Source organism: Macrobrachium rosenbergii, unplaced genomic scaffold, assembly GCF_040412425.1.
Source record: "Macrobrachium rosenbergii isolate ZJJX-2024 unplaced genomic scaffold, ASM4041242v1 13869, whole genome shotgun sequence".
NCBI classification, from domain to species: domain Eukaryota; kingdom Metazoa; phylum Arthropoda; class Malacostraca; order Decapoda; family Palaemonidae; genus Macrobrachium; species Macrobrachium rosenbergii.
The window spans coordinates 786,660-804,069 of record NW_027100717.1 but is presented as its reverse complement, the minus strand read 5'-3'; the positions used below and the strand labels follow the sequence as shown (position 1 = coordinate 804,069).

The 17,410-nt window shown below is 36.7% G+C and overlaps 1 pseudogene; it reads right to left on the bottom strand.

Moving 5' to 3' along the window:
* Positions 1–954: 954 nt before the first annotated feature.
* Positions 955–17,392, bottom strand: LOC136837830 (uncharacterized; annotated as a pseudogene).
* Between the last annotated feature and the right edge of the window lie 18 nt (positions 17,393–17,410).

Below are 17,410 nucleotides of genomic sequence, written 5' to 3'. Positions count from 1 at the left end.
AGTAACTACGGACAATCGTCAATATCTACCCGATGTTCCCCCTCTCTGTCCGTTAAAATGAGGTATGAGTATAGTATATGATGTGTATGTTTGGAGTATATATTAATATATATGTTTAGGGTGTATAATATATAATATATATATATATATATATATATATATATATATATATATATATATATATATATATATATTATATATAAATAGTAACTTTCATCAGATAAGTATGTACAGTAATTATAATCGCACCAGTGCCCTCTTAACTAACTGAATTCTTCAGACATTGGATACGCTTGTCAGTACAAAGCCTTAGAGCCAATTGCAAGAATATAAAGTGATTCTGATGTCGGTAGCATCCAGAGTATCAGAACGAGGTGACGTTGCCCACTTGACCACGAGCAGTCGGCAAAGTGACTTTGTTCTGACACTGGATGTAGATCAGGGTTGCCAAGTCACATGACTCCCCTACTGCCAAATTTGATAAAATTTACTGCCAATTCAAACATTTTACTGCCAAATCTGAATGTTTCATACACTTGAAAAATAATTATCAAAAACTATATCTTGAGGGGTTTTGTAAAGTGTATGTTAAGTTTAGGACTTTAGGTTATTCTGGAAATGAAGAAAATGTTTGTATTTACACCTATTATGTTTTTATTTGGCAAAACTTTTAAGGTTGTGTATAAATATTATTTTTTGTAGTAGTAACATCATAGAATATTGAAACACAATTACATTCTTACCTAACTTATGTAACCTTCTAGTGGCACTATCCTAGTCTATAAATATACATAATAGGCCATGTCTTGGTGCTGAATAGTGAATAGCCATTACTGTTCCAGTGATTAATCTTTATTCATTAAACTAAATCTCATAATTAAATAAAAACAAATAATTAAACTAAAATTTCACTTCGACAGAAAATTTAAACCATAATTTCAATTTGACAGAAAATTAACTGACTAACATAAAATTGTTCAGATTATTTTGATTGTTTGTATGACTAAAATAAATTCCAAAAACAGCAGTATCCAGAGGTGAATTGGAACTTTCTACATCATGGTACATATCTACATTAAATTTTTCAATCATACTTTCCAGAAATTGCCAGGTCTTTGCAACATTTCCCAGAAACTATTAGTGTTGTGCAATTCTCAAAATTGATTCAAGCATCTTCAAACTCATTCTATTGCGAACTTTAGTCTTGACTGCTGTTACATGGGAGAATATTCTCTTCAAAAACTGCATTGCTTACTGGTGTAGTTAAGCAATGCAGGGCATATCCACAAAAGATTTTCAAAGGTGCCATTTCCTACTTCATAAATCTTTATTAAAGACAAAACTGAACTGGGTCATCAGGAATACCCCCTTTAAAATATCTTCTTCAGACCAAGGATGGTAAACAATTTTTTCTGTTTCCTCTTCACATTTTTCAACATTCAATAAATGAAAAAAAGGCAAATATTTTGAAAAGCCGGTCTATTTAGGAGTGAGGATTTTTGAAGGCGATAAGTTATTTAAGCCATCAAAAGGCTAAATTTTTCTGGTAGACGTACTTTCACTTGATCTACTAGTTCTATAAGCATTTCCTGACACCTCTTCTGCACAGTTAAGACATTCAGAAAGAGAAGACAGTTTTCTTCTGCAGCAGTTGCTTGCATTCCAACAAAAGAAGCTCCAAAGTCAGTGTTTTCTAGTGGTAGTAATTTCCTTCTGCATCATAGAGGCGGTGCTTTAAAGATTTAAAATGAGAAGCTCATGAAGAAGTACAGAAGGACTAGCGGTTGTGGACTGAAAAAGAGAATTTATCCTTTCAAATTCAGTGACAATTGAGAGGAGAATACAAAATAAAGATAGTTGCAGTCATCAGTTAACATATCAAACAAAAGCACGTGCTTTGTATCGTACTTCTTGAGAGCCACTCCATCTGGCACACTGAAAATATGTCTTCAGTTCCAGCCAGTTTACAAGTATGGATTGTAGATTACCTTACCCCTTACAAGCCATCTGGTTGTAGATAGACCTAGAAATGGCAGTGGGATTCCCTCTTTTTCTTCCCAGCATTTAAAGGTCTCAAACAAAATCTTGTACTTCTCACGTCTCAAAGTGCTCTTCTTGAACCATTTAGGTATTTCCCCAAAGAGCATAAACCCTATTGAGAAGGGAGTTTATCAAAGCCCTTTGTATGCAGAGAGCTAAACTGTGCCATGTGCATCCCATTTTCACACAGTTGGGAAACTTGCTTGATTCGAGACCAAAGATAGTTTTTTCCCCAGTCATGTTGTTAACTGCCATCACTGGAGTAACCAATACAGTTTTCTAGTACAATGCCATTCTTATCAAGTAAGGCTTTTGTTGCAGTAAATAAAGCCAGCCACCCTCAAGGACAGCACAGATACAAGCCCTAGAATGCTGTCACCACTTCGTTAGCAACATTATCATAATACCGAACACAAATGCAGAGGTTCTTTTCACCCGATACATCAGTGGACTCATCAATCATTAAACAGTATTTCTTAGAAACCTTCAATAATCTTTTGACGTAGCTCCTCCTCAAGAGAGAGATTACATTCTAATCAACATTGAAACTCAGTGGGCAACAACCCTGTTTTCCAATTTACTACCAACAGCATTTTCTTTTATTACTTCACTAATATGATCTATGGCTGAGATTGAACTATGACAGCAAACCATCACTGCAAGCTGAAATTCAGCTTTCTTGAGGGCACGAGGAGAATTTGATGTTTTGAAGGACACTTCTTTCAAATATATGGTTTTTACTGAACTGATAGCCCCAACACGCTCTTTGTGCTCGTTAACATCAGCATGCCTCTTAATGGTGGTCTTCCTTGGCTGTAAAATTTTCTGACACACTTTACAGAAAGCTGATTTTCCATCTTTGGATTTCATTAGCCATGGAAACTCCAACCCATATTTCTTGATACTTTCTTCCAGTATCATAATGTCCTTTCCACTTGGCATTGCAATAGCTCGATAATAATAACAGGATCACAATGAATCAATCAACATGGTCCTGATCAACTCGGTTCAACTGGACAACTGAAACAGAAACAAAGCAACAAAGTCACCGTCTTGGACGTTACAGTACAGTAGATGGTATGGAGTTCCAATTGTCAAGACATAAACTATGTCCGACTTACATAATGGCAGTTTTTTTAGATTTTAGATTTAAGAGATAAAGATAATTTCTCAGATTTAGGGAATTTGACATGATTTATTACTGATGTCAAATATAATTATGATAATATCCCAGGCTGCCTCATTTATAGAAATAATAAAGAATATGATTAGGAATATTTTCATTGATTCAATGCCAGAATTTATTTGAAACTGCCAAATTTGAGCCCCTTTTATGATATTCTGCCAATTCACTGTTTTCCACTGCCAAACACTCACTATACTGCCAAAAATCAGCAAATTTGGCCCAAAAACTGCCAGTTGGCAACCCTGATGTAGATTCGAATCCTGATAAAGACATCAGCATTACTTCATAGTCTTGCATATGGATCTAAGGCTTTGTAGTGACAAGAGTATCCAAAAAGTGTGAAGATTTTGGGAAGGCTTTGTGGTTGTTACAGATACATGTGAAAAATGTAATAAATATTACATGCGTAACCTAACAGAAAATATAAACTCATATTACACACACACACACACATATTTATATATATATGTATATAATATTTATATTGTATGTTATATATTATAATTCAAAGGATCATCATTGACTCAGATGGTAGTTTAACAATACATATATAATTATAATACAGTATATATTGTATATTATAATTCAGAGGGTCACAAGATAAGTGTTCCAGAATTATTACGACGTTTTAGTCCAGCATCATTTTTAAGCTGAAATAGAATAATTTGTTTATAATTTATGTGGACCCTACTTTTTTAGGCTTGTTCTGAACAATGAATATTATAATATATTCATTGTCTTATATATATATATATATATATATATAAGAAGAAGAAGGGGTGGAAGATATTCACACACACACAAATCAGATATAATACTCTATATACATAATATACTGTATATTGGCATATGCCACTATTTCAGAAAATATCCTGGCACCTTTTAAAGAAGGTAGCATATATGCATTTCATGAGCTTCAATGCTTTAAGATGTGATGAAAGAATTTATTGCAGTCAGAAACTAGTTTGATTACCCCAGCTAAAATTTTGTGTTCAACAACAGTTTGATTCTGAATTTGTCAGTCAGGTGATCTTCCGAAGTGTTATGTATATTCGTGAGTTCACGTGCGTTAATTTGATCTAGATTACGCCAAAATCTGCCCAAAAGTAAGTTTGATCGATCATTAACGTGAAGAACTGCAGTTGTCTAGACGTAGCTTTGGAGAGGATCCAGGCTTAGAAACCGCAGATAAGGTAAAGTTTGAAATCTCTGTTTTTATGGGAGAAATTGAACTTGTGATTTTTACCATGATTTTCTAATCATTATGAACTTTTGAACTGGTGTGGGAGATTTAATATGAATATTCATACCACTTTTATATTATTGTTTTGTCATGTTACGTTTGCCATATCTTAACTATGCATTTTACACTTTCCATTATTGTGTTTTGCATTTCATATATTTTTGGGGAGTTTTCTATCATGTTTAATTCTTCCGACAGATGTCTGTGGACAGATGTCGGTAGACAGTGTGGACTGGTTCAAATAACATGTGGTTAGACTGGGTTGACATGACTAATTATTGATTTGGGGAGTATGTGTGAGTTTGGATATTTTCAGGCTATTAGCCATAGTGAGACTTTTTAATCAGAAAGTGTTTTGCAGTTCAGAGTTTAGTTATCTAACTTGATAATTCATTTATTATGCATTTTAATCTTTGCTTTGTTTTATTCATTTCTTGTTGGGTTTTGTTTGAATAATAAACCTATTTTTGTAGAAACTATTGCGTTTCTTTAAATGGTCCATTTAATTTTGGTGAGAATGAGTGCGATTGAGTGGGTGAACTTGCTGGAAAAGAGATGAGTGCTGAGAGAGAGAGAGAGGCGATACACAGAGAGAGAGAGAGAGAGGTGATACACGGTGAGAGAGAGAGAGAGAGAGAGAGAGAGATTTCTAAAGAAATGAGAATCTGTTGAGGAGAAAAATTAATTTGTGTTGCCGTGAACGAAAGATTTAATACGCCTCCCGTTTCATGATTTAAGATCGTTGGAGCAGTTACAAACCTTCAAAAGGGTGGCAGATTCTGTTGATTTAAGAAAAATTGGTAGTAGCATGATTTTAACGTTTTTAGTGATGGCGAAAGAGGGAGATTGCTAATAGACTAATTGGTAACGTTGATGCCCAAGGCATAACGACTTCACCTAAGAGCTAGTGCGACGGGTCAGTGTTGAATGACTGAGTAGGTCGTGATTACGCGTTAACCTTTGGTTTTTTTTTTCCGTTTCTATTCGAGTACTGGGAGTGGGGAGTTGTGAAATAGATCTGGATGATCTCTAGAGCAATTTTGGGGTTAACAAAATACCCAAATAAGTGTGAATAGTGGCGATTGTGAGTTAATTACGTTTAAGTGATGATTCAACTTCTACGCGCTGGATGTCTTTTTCCATCTCTTCATCGAGTAGGTGACGTCACAGGTTAGCAAGTTGAGAGATAGGTACTTCGTTTTCTGTTTCAAAATTGGTAAGACCCCATTCTCGTAAGTTGCAAGAACGCCGTTTTCTATTCTTCTTTTAGAGGGGTAACTTGTGCCTTTCTCTAGTGTTCTTTTTGGTTTCTTTTTTATGTTGTTACGCTCAGGGCGTGTGATTACTCACAAAATGCCGGACGATGCAGCAAGCACATCCCAATCAATTGTGGTGCATAAAGTGACGAACATTTGTGGGGGCATTACAAATTTTAAAGGGTTAGTTGATGGAAAGCCAACCCAAAATATAGAAACTTTCATTGAGTCAGTGAACAATTATCTGAATTCCAAGAAAATTACGAATGGCGCTGAAGCTTTAACAGAGGCTAAATCATTTCTGGATTTAGATAAAGGAGATATTGGGAAACGAGCACGCAGTTTCGGGTTCAGAAGGTGCAAAACTTGGAATGAACTGCAGAAATTTCTACGAGCTACTTATGGCGGAGTTCAACGTGAATGCGCAGTTCGGAATTTGCGAGAGTTTCTCAAAATAAAAAGGGCAATGATTCACTAATCACATACAATGCTCATTTATTTGATGCAGTAGTTGAGTTAAAGAAATCTATAATAAACTCCATGGGTAACTGGAAATAATATCTCCTTAGATAATTTTGAAAGATTGTTACACTTTGCTTGCCTTTTTAACGTCGGTCCCAGATGTAATTGTAGATAGTTTTGATAAAAGAATTGATCAGGATACAGATGAATCCTTTTTGTTTGCACAGATTAACAAAAATCTAGCAAAATGTCCGACACTGGACAGTAGTTTTGTACAGGAGGTGCAAAGATGTCAGCAGAGGTTTCCAAACCACAGAATAATGATAGTACTTCGCATTCGGGAAATGATGCAACAGCGAAGACATGTGCACGAGTAGAATCGAAGAAAACTCCAGAGAGATCAGTCACAACGATACGTTGTTTTAATTGTGATAAAATAGGCCATAGTAAATCAAATTGCAGAGTGAGATATTGTTCAGTTTGCAAATCTTCAGATCATGGATGGAGATTTTGCCCAGCCACAAAGAATAGAGATTATTCAGGGAAGTCACGGGGTGGTTTTTCTAGATATGACAGGAGGAATTCCACATGATGCAAGTTCTAGATACACAAATGAACAGCAGAATTTTCACAAGATAAGTTCGAAAACGGACACAGGATAATGACTAATCAGGTCTTAGAGTCACTAGAACCTAGGCCGATTGTACGTGGATTCTCTAATGGCAATGAAATTTTTATTTTCATTGATTCTGGTAGCTCAGTTAACCTAGTAAATGCTGACCTTTTCACTTGAGGTTTCCAGAGTGCAAATTAGTCCCTTCTAGTGAGACAGTGTGTGATGTACAAGCGAGAAACTGAATATTTTAGGTTTGTCATTTCTTACGCTTTGTATCAGGTGGAAAGACAATAGTAGAATCATTTTTGGTCATAGAAGGATTAGCCTTAGGTGAAATGGTTTTGCTAGGACACCCTTCTTGTATGCGACATAACATCAACATTCTTACGGGAGTTCAGGGATTACAATAGGTGAGTCAGGTTGTTTTGTTCCATATATAAACAGGAAAAAAACTTGTGAGAAACCTAAGACACAGTCTGAGACATGTGTAACACATTCATTAGAGAGTGAAGATATTCCGCAAAGATCTTTCAAAGGATTTTTGTTGGAAGATGTTGAATTGCAACCCACGAGTTCCTACATTAGTTAAAGTGTCGCTGAAAGAGAAAAATTTTCCTTCTCAAGTGTGCGTTGTTGAGGGAACTGAGAAATTCAAAGACGTTGTGAGTACGGTGTCAGTGAATGAAATTTCAGTCGCAGGCGTGACTTCAGTAGAATTAGTTAGCTATCAAGACTCAGTGAAAAAAATATCACAAGGGTACTTATGTAATTGATTTTGAAGAGTTTAAGGAAGAACATAAATTAGTGAGTTTTTGTGGAGACGGGAATATGTTTCCTAACGAGGAGCAACAGTTCCGAAGTCAGGTTCTTCATGAACATTTGGCTAAAGTTGATTATCCTGAATATTCAGATAAAGTAGAGAAAGTGTTGAAAGAATATCTAGATATCATTGCTTTGAAGGGAGATAAATTAGGAGTTACAGATGTTTTAGAACATTCAATCCGCCTAGAAAAGGGTACAAATCCCATATATATTCCAGCATATCGAATTCCTTTTAAGATCAGAGAAGAAGTAGAAAAAGAAGTTCAGAAGTGGGAGTCGGAAGGCATTATTAGACCGCCCAATTCTCCGTTTAATTTTCCTTTTTTGCTTGCAGTTCCTAAGAAAGACGGTAGTATCAGAGTTTGTGTAGATTTTCGTAAATTGAATGAAAAAACATGCCCAGATAGATATCCGGTAGCTTGTTTGCCTGATTTGTTTGTTGAGATCGGTGGCAAGAATATATATTCATCTATAGATCTTATGCAAGGGTTTTTTGCAAGTTCCCCTTTGTGAGAATAGTCGTAAATATACAGCATTTTCTATACCAAAGGGACATTACGAGTTTAATAGGATGCCTTTTGGATTACAAGGGTCCCCAATAACATTTACTAGACTGGTTAACACAGTACTTCATGGCTTGTTAGGAAAGTCGGTGTTTGTGTACATGGATGACATTCTCATATGCACAGATACAATTGAAGAACATCTAAAGGTGTTAAAAGAAGTCCTCAAGCGATTACGGTTCGCTGGGTTAAAGGTCAAATTGGCCAAATGTGAGTTTCTGAAGAAAAAAATTGTCTATTTAGGACATGTTATCTCTAAAGAGGGAGTTAGAGTGAATGATGAGAAAGTTAAAGCCATTGTGAATTTTCCAGTTCCCAAAACCAGGAAACAGATTCGTTCGTTCCTAGGTATGTCGGGTTTCTTTCGCCGTTTTGTGCGGAATTTTTCTACAATAGCGTCTCCATTGACAGATTTATTAGAGAAGACGTTAAATTTGTTTGGGGTGATAGTCAACAATTAGCTTTTGAGAAGCTTAAGAACGCTTTAGTGAACCCACCAGTTTTGAAGTTTCCAGATTTTAGTCAACCGTTCACCTTAGTGACTGACGCAGTCAGGAAGGTATAGGTGCGTGTTTGATGCAGAAATTTGAGGGGAAATTACACCCAATTGCTTTTATAGCAGAAAGTTCAAAACGCGTGGTAGTAACGAAAGGCTGATGTCAGTTGTGGACAAGGAGGCTTTCGCAGTCGTCTCTAGCCTTGTTCATTTTAAGATGTTGTTGTTGGGAAATAAAGTTGAGATTTTTACAGATCATCAACCGTTGTTAGAGCTTTTTAATAAGCCAAATTTGTCGCCCAAGAGAGCACGTTGGTTCCTAACATTGAGAGATTTTGATGCAAAACCTCAAATACATTGAAGGTAAGCATAATGTGGTTGCAGATGCATTGAGCAGATATTTTCCGGTTGAGGATGAGGAAATACACACCGAATCCTATGTGGGAGAAGAGAGTAAATATTTGGTGTCTAATGTCTCTGATATTAGTAGTTCTGAGAGATCGCATGTAGAGGACAAACACGTTCCTACAGTGCATACTTCGGGGAGAAATAGTGAGTCGGCAGTCTCGGAAGAGATTGTTATTCGTGATAGTTGAGAGTAACGCAGTGTGTTATATTACTGGTGAAAATGTCACTTGGGACATAGGCTTGCTGGAACAAAAGCAAGATGAAGATAAATTGTTGTCAGATGCTAAGGCATTTCTTAAGGAGTTTCACTGAAGAAAGGGTATAAGTTGCCTTTTTCTGGTCTAGAGTTGGAGAATAATTTATTGGTGAGAAAAGTTAAGTATAACTTGCGAAGTACTCTAAGCATGGGTGAGATTACACAAATCATTGTGCCAGAGAGTCTAGTACCACAAGTTCTAGACATTGTACATTGTAAATTTGGTTCTCCTCATTTGGGTGTTGACAAGACGTATGAAAACGTCAGGTCAAAGTTCTTTTGGAAAAATATGTTTTCCGCAGTAGAAATTTGTGAAGAAGTGTGCTATTTGCAATGCGAATAAGCCAGCGACGACAGTGTCGTGTCGTTTGGGTTCATATCCCATACCAAATAGGCCGTTTCAGAGAGTGCATATGGATATTCTGGGTAACTTCTCAGAGTCCGCTTATGGTTATAGACATTTATTAGTAGTTGTTGATGAGTTGACTCGTTTTGTCGAGATTTTCCCCACTGAAATACAAATCAGCTGAGGAAGTTGCTATAGCGTTTTTTAAGGGGATAATTTGTCGATATGGTGTTCCTGAATGTCTGATCACAGACAATGGTAGGGAGTTTATTAATAAGACTTTAGACGGTCTTGCTAATTTGTTGGGGATAAAGAAAGTATCTATAATCCCGTATAGACCTGAAGCGAATGGGTTGTGTGAGAGGGCGAATCGGAAAGTAATCGAAGCTTTGCGCATGACAGTGGGAGGTTCCGATACACATTGGGACAGATCTTTGGATGAAGTGCGATATAGTATCAATACTATGATGAATGACACAATTAAGATATCTCCAGCAGAAGCTTTGTATGGATACAAGTTGAAAGGACCTTTTGATTTGTTACCAGAGTGTGTTCAGGGTGATGTTACGGTCACTTCATTGATAAATACAGCGAGAGAAAGATTTGCACGTATCAGTAAAGAACTTGAACTTAGTTCGCGTGCAATGGTAGAGAAAAGTAACGCGAAATCGAGGGGGAGTAGCTTTTTCGATGGGTGATAGAGTGTTTGTTAAAGTGAATGTTCGGAATGATCTGAATTATAAATTAAGTCCGAAGTTCCACGGACCTTTTGAGATTGTAGAGATCAAAAGAGGGAATAGATTTGTAATTAAAGATGTAAACACTGGAGTGACGAAATTGACCCATATTTCGAAGTTAAAGAAAGTTGGGATGTAATGGAACGTTTGTATATGTTTGGATAAATGGTTTGATATTTGTATAATTTTTTTTTTTTTTGTCTCTTGTTCATTTTGGATGTTGAAGTTCTTAATCATTTGTTTTTGCGGATGATTTTAATTGAGACATGGGCTAGTTTCAATAACGTTAGATTTGACCGTGTGTTAGTGTGTTATTGTGTTATGATGTGTTTCATCATCTGACGCAATATGTGTGTTGTTTAGGATTTTTTTGGGGAGGTACTTGGTATATCGGACCGAACAAGTCTGATCTTTTTCCATTGGGAGATCGTATTTGAGTGTTTGGATTTTTTTCCAGTTTCTTTTTTTTGCAAAAAGTAAGGGAGCTGTGTTGTTGAGTAATTGTAATTGTTATGATCATGGGAGCGATTGCCATTACGTCAATTGCTATTTTGTTGAGAGTTAGTCAGGTGTTGCCAAATATTTGCTAACCAGAGTAGAACTTTCATGTCTTTTTGCAAATGAGATATGAATTACCTTTTAGTGTTTGGATGGTGATTTTTTTTTATGAGTGAGTTCCGTAGAGTTGTTGTGTTTAGTGGTGAGTTGACTGTGATTATTCTGAGATACAAACTTGGAATTAGTTTATATTGTGAGTGGTTGACTTTTGCATTGGTGGTTTTGTTTGTTTCAGTAACATGAAACCTTTTGTTTTGTTTAGACCTTTTTCGAGTGTTTTTGGGAGACTCAGTAGTGACATGGGATAGATTAGAGACCATGTTCATTTTGGGAGATCAATATCAAGGTTCGGGAGTTGATTATAAGACAGGTTGTGCTTTAGTTAGAGAGAAGTGTGTGTGTGACAGTAGTGTTTTCCAGTTGCGAGTTGTGTCTGTGGGTGGTTGTGAATTATCATTAGTTCATAGACAGACTCCGACAGAATGTGACTTTAGACAGTTCCTGCGAGATTACCACATTGAGTCCACCAGTACTCTTCCTGCTGTGTTTTTACAAAGAGTATGCAGTTACAATGATGTGCCAGAGCAACAAGTCGACGACATTCGTTCATTCTTCAGGGATCCGAGCAGCTTGATTCATCCTGCAGAATGGTGTCTACGGACTTTCTCGTAATTAGCCATGCTGTATTCAACAGTTCGAGAAGATAATTATGCGTCATACGCATAACGAGCATTTGGTAGTGGAGGTACCTACAACCAAGGTGCCAATGACGGTTCCACCGTTGGAAGACATTGACGATTCCGTGATGTTCCAGTATCAGAAATATATTATGCCGACAATTTTAATAATCTTAATAGCTATTTTACTGATAATTCTTGTTGTGGGGGTAGTAAAGCTTATTCGTGTTTGTAAGATTACATGTAAAGGCTCTAAGAACTCAACCCCAGTGACTTTGGAAGTGCGTCATGAGAGCAGTCCTTAAAGCTGCAGTGCAGTAGACATTGCTGATTGAGCATAGCTCTATTCTGTTATGTTTTATACATATGCTTTTGTTTTAGTTTGTCATTAAGGAGAGCGAGACGCTCTTATGTGGTGGCCGAGCTCTATTTCAGAAAATATGGCTGCTAAATTTTAAAGGACACATATATGCATTTCATAGCTTCAATGCTTTAAGATGTGATGAAAGAATTTATGGAGTCAGATGGAACTAGGTCGAGAGACTCGAGGTAAAATCTTTGTGTTCAACAAATAGTTTGATTCCTCAGCAATATTGTCAGTCAGGTGATCTTCCGAAGTGTTATGTATATTCGTGAGTACGTGCGTTAATTTGATCTAGATTACGCCAAAATCTGCCCTAAAAGTGAGTTTGATCGTTCATTAACGTGATAGAACTGCAGTTGTCTAGACGTAGCTTTGGAGAGGATCCAGGCTTTAGAAACCGGCAGATAAGGTAGAGTTTGAAATCTCTGTTTTTATGGGAGAAATTGAACTTGTGATTTTTACCATGATTTTCTAATCATTATGAACTTTTGAACTGGTGTGGGAGATTTAATATGAATATTCATACCTCTTTTATATTATTGTTTTGTCATGTTACGTTTAACGCCATATCTTGGCTATGCATTTTACACTTTCCATTATTGTGTTTTGCATTTCATATATTTTTGGGGAGTTTTCTATCATGTTTAATTCTTCCGACAGATGTCTGTGGACAGATGTCGAGAAGAACAGTGCAAATGGACTGGTTCGAATAACATGTGGTAGACTGGTTTGTGACATGACTAATTATTGATTTGGGGAGTATGTGTGAGTTTGGATATTTTCAGGCTATTAGCCATAGTGAGACTTCTTTAATCAGAAGTGTTTTTAGCAGTTCAGAGTTTAGTTATCTAACTCGATATTTCATTTATTATGCATTTTAATCTTTTCTTTGTTTTATTCATTTCTTGTTGGGTTATTTGAATAATAAACCTATTTTTGTAGAAACTATTGTGTTTCTTTAAATGGTCCATTTAATTGATTTGGTGAGAATGAGTGCGATTCGGGTGGGTGAACTTGAAAACGATGAGAGAGAGAGAGAGAGGCGATACACAGAGAGAGAGAGAGAGAGAGGTGATACACGGAGAGAGAGAGAGAGAGAGAGAGAGAGAGAGTTTCTGAGAGAGAGAGAAAGAGGAGAAAATAGATGTAAGTTTGCCGTGAACGAACGTTCATACGCCTCCGTTTCATGATTAAAGATCGTTGGAGCAATGTTATATACACCTTCAAAATATATGTTAATTCTGTATATATATTATATATATATATATATATATATATATATATATATATATATATATATATATATATATATATATATATATATATATATATATATATATATATATATATATATATATATATATATATATATATATATATATATATATATATATATATATATATATATATATATATATATATATATATATATATATATATATATATATATATATACCTAATCATGGGGCCTATATATATATATCTGGCTGCAGTACTGTGGATCATGCTTAAATAAACAATATATAAATTTAACAATGATCTGTATATATCTAAAACTTCCACAAGGGACCAAGTATCTAAGTAACTAAAATCTAAAGTAAATTAAATTTATATCTTCCTCCAGCCCTCTAGTACCTCATAGACGCCGATTTCTTCTCTCCTGGACGTGATTGGCTCTGGTAATCAAAGGCCCTATCAGCCAATCTGATGCCAGCAAAGATGACGGTATAACCTAAGAACCTTTGGGGGTTTCTGGGGGAGGAAGATTTCTTCTATGTCTGAGAGAAGATCACCGTTGCCCCATAGTGCATGTCATGGCATCTTGTGAATGTTAAATGGCAAAGACCTGATCCCTAGTCCTTTAAGTCCCCACAATAGCTTTGAACCCTCCCTCCCCACCCCTAGATCCCACCACGATTAGATTTTGGTTACTGGCTCAACTAATTAAAACTAACTATCTCTATAAATTACGCCATATTTCGTATTGATTTGTAGCCAAAATTACAAGTGAATGAAACACGTCTTACAACCAACACAAAAAAAAATATATATAACTTTTGTCTTTTATTTAAATAATTTTTTCTTCTATAATTTTTTTCTTCTGTTGTGCAAAATCCAACCAACCAACCTCATTCTTCCCTGAAAACAGATCAGTACCAAAAATTAAAATGTTTCTAAAAGATTCATTAGACCTGCATTCTTCAACCAAAAAAAAAAAAAAATGGTTTAACAATTCTTGGAAAATAATACATTTTAACTTGTATTGGCAATCATGACAATATGGCATCACATAATCACATTTTATCTTGTAATGCACAAAATTTTCCTGAAAGAATTTATACACAAAAAAACAATTGTTTTTTGCAATTTATACACAACAACATATAAAAAGCAGTTTCGCCAAATTTTTAACAAAACAAATAAACAAAATATATTTGTAATTTCATAGCATAAAGTTACCTTTAAGACAACTACCCAAAATAATAACAAAAATCATAAACCTTGCATATAAATTCAAAACGGCACCGGTCTCCAAAGCAATGTAACACAAAGGAATCGCTATCAGAAATGACATCTAGGTTGGTATTTATTAAACACAAAATAAAAATTCAACAGCAAAAGTGAAAAGTATAAGCATAAAAAAAGTTGCAAAATCAAATCAACACAAAATACACAATAAACAAAATTAAAACACGAATATGATACACAGGCATTGACAAATCAAAATAATTGGAAAAATCAAAACATAAAACAAGAAACATCATTATTTTAAAACTCTTCGTTCTGGATATCTCTGATAATCAGGGTTTCAAGGACATGGGACGGCAATTAAAGATTTTGATCACTGACCCCCTTCCATTTTACTTTGCAATGGCATTATTTATGACACGGACATGTGAGCATGCTCTTGCATTGTTAGCATGACCCCACTTGCGCACTTGCGGGTTCCACTGGCTCTTCTCCCATATACCCAGCAAGTCCTGGGTAGGGGGCTACCGGTTTGTTGGTGTGGAACATTAGGCTGTCCTTAAGCACTGCACACTGGTGTGACAGGTGTTGCTCGCTTAGAGCCCCAGTGCGGATATGTTGAATAACCACAGTGGTGTGTTTGATCTCTTTCACATGATATGGTCCCATGTAGGCCGGTTCGAGCATGTGCTTCGGCAGTTGCTTTCTCCTCAGATAGATTCTATCCCCTACCTGAATTGGGGAATCGTGTATGCGGAAGCGTTTATTGTACCTCACCTGATACTTTTCATTGGCCCTCAACAGCAGTCGCTGGGTAGTTTGGAACACTCGTCGGGTCATGTTAAAAAACCAAACTCGGTACTGTTCTACTGTGTAGGGTGGTATCTGTTGGGGGTCCAAGACTGTCGAGTACAGTAGTTGAATATCCTGGCCGAACATCAGGAAATAGGGGGTGTCCATAATTGAGTTGTTATAAGCAGTTTTAATAGCCAGCTCAGCTGTCTGCAGTAGAGACGGCCATGAAGTCGGGTGATCCTCAACTAGGTACCTTAAGATGTTGATCACTTCACGATTATGGGACCCAACTAGTCCATTGGCTGATGGCCGATAAGCCGTGATGGTGACATGCCTTATTTTCATGAGAGCCAAAAACTCATGGATCATCTCATTGGTATAACTTATATCCATTGTCACTGACCAACATCCTGGGACACATAGGGAACATCATGCCTTAGCCACTTCACCTATATCTCATTCTCCACCACATATACATATGAAACGTGTGATATATATATACCAGCACACAAATGTATTGGGGTTGTCCTTGGCCAGAAGGCAGTGGTCTGACCACACCCATATGTGCTCTATCCCATTTCACAGGCGCCACAGGCCACAATCTGGCCTTCGGTATCTGTGACTTTTCATTGTATTTCACACACAACAATTTCTTACAAATCTAGTTATGTCCTTATGCATTCTAACCCAAAAGAAGTGCTTATCTTCTAAGAGATCTCTATACCTACATGCCCAGCATAAGGGCTTACAACATGGATCATGTGCATGGCTCTCTCTATTAAAGCTCAAGGAAGGACGACTCAGGCTCGGATATCATATTATATTTTCTCATGTCTGCAAAAACAAGACGTGTCCTTCAATGAAGAACACATCCTTCCATAAATGCACAGAACTCGAAACTCGCTGCTCTCACTTCTCACACAGGCCTTGATTTGGTTAATCCAGGCTTCAGGGCCCTGACTCTCAACCAACTCTTGCACACTCCAACCACAAAAATCAACCACATTTCATACTCTGGGCATTTACTCTATATTACCCCTATATTCAACCTATATGTCATCTCGGCCATCCCACTCATCTGTAGTGCCCACAAGATTCCCGTTTTCTATGCTCTGGGCTCCCATCTGATTGACTGTCACTGTTAGCATATTCCATAATGTTGCTGGCACTAGTGCCAGCACTGCCTGTGCCATCAATGTTACGAGATTTCTTTTGTCATTCTTCCTTGTGCTTTGCAGCACGTGTTGTTACTCCTATGACGTTCCTAGAGAGAGCATCCGCCACCCTATCACTTTTGCCTGGAATATGCTCTATTTTTATGATATCGAACTCTAGAATTTGCTTGATCCAGCGAGCTTGGCGATTAGAAATCTCTCTCTTCTTAAATAGATACATTAATGGTCGGTGATGTGTGAAAATCTTTACTTTATGTCCCAATAAAAAAGAGCGGTGTCTCTCCAGCATCCATAGGACTGCCAAAGCCTCTCGATCGAAAGTACTATAATTTCTCTCTGCCCCTTTTAATGCTCGCAATGCAAAACAAACTGCTCTCTCATTACCTTCATCGTCTGTCTGAGATATTACCCCTCCAATCGCGATATCACTCTCATCTGTGGTCACAATAAATGGCCGATCGAACCTGGATAAATAGTTAACATAATATACAAGGGCATCTTTTTAATTTCTGAAAAGCATCTTGTTCCTTCTCACCCCACTGGAAATCAGGTCGCTTCCTTCATGCATCTAAATGGTCTCGCTATCTGGCCAAAGTTCCTAATGAATTTACGGTAATATCCTGCCGAGTCTTTAGGAAGCTGGCTAAATCCTTCTGAAATGTTTTGGCTGTGGAAATTCTTTAATTGCTCAGACTTTATTGCACGAGGCTTAAGGCCTTCGGGAGTTATGATATGCCCGAGAAATTCCACTTCTGTCTGAAAAAATTGGCTTTTATCTAGGTCAATTTGATACCAATGCACCTTAACGCTTCTAAAACCTCTAACAAGTTAGCCATGTGCTCCTCTACTGTGGCACTGATTACAATGATATTGTCTAGGTATACAAAAACCCCACGGTCTAATATGGAAGCTAAAACTGACATCGTTACTCGTGAAAAATG